Source organism: Calliopsis andreniformis, unplaced genomic scaffold, assembly GCF_051401765.1.
Source record: "Calliopsis andreniformis isolate RMS-2024a unplaced genomic scaffold, iyCalAndr_principal scaffold0046, whole genome shotgun sequence".
Taxonomy (NCBI): Eukaryota; Metazoa; Arthropoda; class Insecta; order Hymenoptera; family Andrenidae; genus Calliopsis; species Calliopsis andreniformis.
The window spans coordinates 3,309,085-3,315,078 of NW_027480455.1; positions in this window are offsets into that span (position 1 = coordinate 3,309,085).

Consider the following 5,994-nt stretch of genomic DNA (forward strand, 5'->3'; position numbering starts at 1 on the left):
ATCCTCAATCTTCAATCCTCAATCCTCAATCCTCAATCCTCAATCCTCAATCCTCATTCTTCAATCCTCAATACCCAGTCCTCAATCTTCAATCCTAAATCTTCAATCCTCAATTCTCAATCCTCAACCCCAGTCCTCAGTCCTCAAACCGCAATCCTCAACCCTCAGCCCTCATAGTCAATCCTCAATCCTCAATTCTCAATACTCAATCTTCAATCCTCAATACTGAATCTTCAATCACCAATCCTCAATCCTCAATTTTCAATCCTCAATACTCAGTCCTCAATCGTCAATCCTCAATCCTCAATCCTCAATCCTCAATCTTCTATCATCAATATTCAATCTTCAATCCTCAATCCTCAATCCTCAATCTTCAATCCTCAATACTCAATCTTCAATCCTCCATACTCAATCCTCAATCCTCAATCCTCAATCTTCAATTCTCAATCCTCAATCCTCAATCCTCAATCCTCATTCTTCAATCCTCAATACCCAATTATCTATCTTCAATCCTCAATCCTCAATCCTCAATCCTCAATCCTCATTCTTCAATCCTCAATACCCAATCCTCTATCTTCAATCCTCAATCCTGAATCCTCAATTCTCAATCCTCAATCCTCAGTCCTCAGTCCTCAAACCACAATCCTCAACCCTCAGCCCTCAAAGTCAATCCTCAATCCTCAATCCTCAATCCTCAATCTTCAATCCTCAATACTGAATCTTCAATCCTCAATCCTCAATCCTCAATTCTTAATCCTCAATACTCAATCCTCATTCTTCAATCCTCAATCCCCAATCCTTAATCTTGTATCCTCAATCCACAATCCTCAATTCTCAATCCTCAATCCTCAATCCTCAGACCTCAAACATCAACCCTCAGTCCTCGTCCTCAATCCACAGCCCTCAATCCTCAATCCTCAATCTTGAATCATCAATATTCAATCTTCAGTCCTCAATCCTCAGTCCTCAATCCTCAATCCTCAATCCTCAATGTTCAATCCGCAATAGCCAATCCTCAATCCTCAGTCCTCAAACCTCAATCCTGAATCCTCAATCCTGAATCCTCAATCTTCAGACCTAAATCCTCAACAATCAGTTGTCAATTCTCAATCCTCAATAGAATATCATCAATTCAAAGTTTTCAATACTCAATACTCAATCTGCAATCTTTAAATCTCTATCCACAAACATCAATTCCTATCACTCAACCCTCAGCTCTCCGTCCCCAATCCTCAATCCTCAATTCTTAATCCTCAATACTCAATCCTCAATCGTCAATCCTCAATCCCCAATCCTTAATTTTCAATGCTCAATCCTCAATCCTCAATCCCCAATCCTCAATCTTCAATCCTCAATCCTCAATCCTCAATCCTCATTCTTCAATACTCAATACCCAATCCTCAATCTTCAATCCTCAATCCTAAATCCTCAATTCTCAATCCTCAATCCTCAGTCCTCAGTCCTAAAACCTCAACCATCTACCCTCAGCCCTCATCCTCAATCCACAATCCTCATTCCTCAATCCTCAGCCTTCAATCCTCAATTCTCAATCTTGAATACTCAATCCTCAATCCTCAATTCTCAATCCTCAATCCTCAGTCCACAGTCCTCAAACCTCAATCCTCAACACACAGCTCTCATCCTCAATCCTCAATCCTCAATCCTCAATCCTCAATCCTCAATACTCAATAGAATATCCTGAATTCTCACGATTCAATACTCAAACCTCAAACCTCAAACCTCAGCCCTCATCCTCAATCCTCAATCGTCAATCCACAATCCTCAACCCTCAATCCTCAAGACTCAATCCTCAGTCCTCAGTCCTCAATCCTCAATCCTCAACCCTCAGCCCTCATCGTCAATCCTCAAACCTCAATTCTCAATCCTCAACCGTCAATCCTCAATACTCAATCTGCAATGCTCAATCCTCAATTCTCAATCCTCAATACTCAATCCTCAATCGACAATCCTCAATCCCCAATCCTCAATCTTCAATCCTCAATACTCAATCCTCAGTCCTCAATCCTCAATCTTCAATTCTCAATTCTTGATCCTCAATCATCAACCCTCATTCTTCAATCCTCAATAATCAATCTCCAATCCTAGATCCCCAATCCCCAATCCTCAATCCTTAATCCTCAATCTTCAATCCTCAATCCCTAGTCCACAATCTTCAATCCTCAATCCTCAATCCTCAATCCTTAATCCTCAATACTCAATCCTCAATCGTCAATCCTCAATCCCCAATCCTTAATTTTCAATCCTCAATCCTCAATCCTCAATCCACAATCCTCAGTATTCAATCCTCAATACACAATCTTCAATCCTCAATCCGCAATCCTCAATCCTCAATCCTCAATCCTCAATCCTCAATCCTCAATCCTCAATCTTGAATCCTCAATACTCAATCTTCAATTCCCAATCCTCAATCTTCAATCCTCAATCCTCAATCCTCAATCCTCAATCCTCAATCCTCAATACTCAATCTTCAATCATCAATCCTCAAACCTCAATTCTCAGTCGTCAATCCTCAGTCATCAATCCTCAGGCATCAATACTCAATCTACAATATTCAATCCTCAATCCTTAATCCTCAACCCACAATCCTCAACCTTCAATACTCAATACTCAATCTTCAATCCTCAATCCTCAATCCTCAATCCTCAATCCTCAATCTTCAATCCTCAATATTCAATCCTCAATACTCAACCCTCAATCTTCAATCCTCATCACTAATCTTCAATCCTCAATCCTCAATCCTCAATCCTCAATCCTCATTCTTCAATCCTCAATACCCAATCCTCAGTCCTCAATCCTCAATCCTCAATCCTCAATCCTAATTCCTCAATCCTCATTCTTCAATCCTCAATACCCAGTCCTCAATTTCAATCCTCAATCCTCAATCCTCATTTCTCAATCCTCGATCCTCAACCCTCAGCCCTCATCCTCCATCGTCAATCCTCAATCCTCAATCCTCAATCTTCAATCCTCAATTCTCAATCTTCAATCCTCGATTCTCAATCATCAATCCTCAATCATCAATCCTCAGGCATCAATACTCAATCTTCAATGCTCAATCCTCAATCCTCAATCCTCAATCCTCATTACCCAACCCTCAATCCTCATTCCTCAAACCTCAATCCTCAACCCTCAGTCCTCATACTCAATTCTCAATTCTCAATTCTCAATCCTCAATCCTCAATCTTCATTCCTCAATAATCAATCTCCAATCCTCAATCCTCAATCCTCGATACTCAATCCTCAGGCATCAATACTCAATCTTCAATACTCAATCCTCAATCCTCAATCCTCAATCCTCAATCCTCAAACCTCAATCCTCAATCCTCAATATTCAATCATCAATACTCAATCTTCAATCGTCAATCCTCAATCCTCAATCCTCAATCCTCAATCCTCAATCCTCAATATTCAATCATCAATACTCAATTTTCAAACCTCAATCTTCAATCCTCAATACTCAATCTTCAATCCTCAATCCTCAATCCTCAATCCTCAATCCTCAATCCTCAGGCATCAATACTCAATCTTCAATATTCAATCCTCAATCCTTAATCCCCAATCCACAATCCTCAACCTTCAATACTCAATACTCAATCTTCAATCCTCAATCCTCAATCCTCAATCCTCAATCCTCAATCCTCAATCCGCAATATTCAATCCTCAATACTCAATCTTCAATCATCAATCCTCAATCCTCAATTCTCAGTCGTCAATCCTCAGTCATCAATCCTCAATCTTCAATACTCAATCGTCAATCCTTAGTCCTCAATCCTCAATCCTCAATCCTCGTTCCTCAAACCTCAATCCTCAATCCTAATTCCTCAATCCTCATTCTTCAATCCTCAATACCCAACCCTCAATTTCAATCCTCAATCCTCAATCCTCAATCCTCAATCCTCAATATTCAATCATCAATACTCAATCTTCAAACCTCAATCTTCAATCTTCAATCCTCAACACTCAATCTTCAATCCTCAATCCTCAATCCTCAGTCCTCAATCCTCATTCTTCAATCCTCAATACCCAATCCTCAATCTTCAATCCTCAATCCTCAATCCTCAATCCTCGAACATCAATCCTCAATCCTCATTCCTCAATCCTCAATACACAATCCTCAATCCTCAATCCTCAATCCTCAATCCTCAACATTCAATCATCAATACTCAATCTTCAATCCTCAATCTTCAATCCTCAATACTCAATCCTCAACCTTCAATCCTCAATACTCAATCTTCAATCCTCAATCCTCAATCGTCAATCCTCAATCCTCAATCTTCAACCCTCAACACTCAATCTTCAATCCTCAATCCTCAATCCTCAGTCCTCAATCCTCATTCTTCAATCCTCAATACCCAATCCTCAATCTTCAATCATCAATCCTCAGTCCTCAATCCTAATTCCTCAATACTCATTCTTCAATCCTCAATACCCAATCCTCAATTTCAATCCTCAATCTTCAACCCTCATTTCTCAATCCTCAATCCTCAACCCTCAGCCCTCATTCTCCATCCTCAGTACCCAATCCTCTATCCTCAATCTTCAATCCTCAATACTCAATCTTCAATCCTCATTCCTCAATCCTCAATCCTGAATCCTCAATCTTCAATCCTCAATACTCAATCTGCAATCCTCAATCCTCAAACATCAATCCTCAATCCTCATTCCTCAATCCTCAATACACAATCCTCAATCCTCAATCCTCAATCCTCAATCCTCAACATTCAATCATCAATACTCAATCTTCAATCCTCAATCTTCAATCCTCAATACTCAATCTTCAATCCTCAATCCTCAATCCTCAATCCTCAAACCTCAATCCTCAATCCTCAATATTCAATCATCAATACTCAATCTTCAATCCTCAATCCTCAATCCTCAATCCTCATTTCTCAATCCTCAATCCTCAACCCTCAGCCCTCATCCTCCATCGTCAATCCTCAATCCTCAATCCTCAATCTTCAATCCTCAATTCTCAATCTTCAATCCTCAATCCTCAATCCTCAATACTCAGGCATCAATACTCAATCTACAATATTCAATCCTCAATCCTTAATCCTCAATCCAAAATCCTCAACCTTCAATACTCAATACTCAATCTTCAATCCTCAATCCTCAATCCTCAATCCTCAATCCTCAATCCTCAATCCGCAATATTCAATCCTCAATACTCAATCTTCAATCATCAATCCTCAATCCTCAATTCTCAGTCGTCAATCCTCAGTCATCAATCCTCAGGCATCAATACTCAATCTACAATATTCAATCCTCAATCCTTAATCCTCAACCCACAATCCTCAACCTTCAATACTCAATACTCAATCTTCAATCCTCAATCCTCAATCCTCAATCCTCAATCCTCAATCCTCAATCCTCAATATTCAATCCTCAATACTCAACCCTCAATCTTCAATCCTCATCACTAATCTTCAATCCTCAATCCTCAATCCTCAATCCTCAATCCTCATTCTTCAATCCTCAATACCCAATCCTCAATCTTGTATCCTCAATCCACAATCCTCAATTCTCAATCCTCAATCCTCAATCCTCAGACCTCAAACATCAATACTCAACCCTCAGTCCTCGTCCTCAATCCACAGCCCTCAATCCTCAATCCTCAATCTTCAATCATCAATATTCAATATTCAGTCCTCAATCCTGAGTCCTCAATCCTCAATCCTCAATCCTCAATGTTCAATCCGCAATAGCCAATCCTCAATCCACAGTCCTCAAACCTCAATCCTGAATCCTCAATCATGAATCCTCAATCTTCAGACCTAAATCCTCGACAATCAGTTGTCAATCCTTAATCCTCAATAGAATATCCTCAATTCACAGTTTTCAATACTCGATGCTCAATCTGCAATCTTGAAATCTCTATCCACAAACATTAATTCTCATCACTCAACCCTCAACACTCAATCCCCAATCCTCAATATTCAATCCTCAATCCTCAATCCTCAATACTCAATCCTC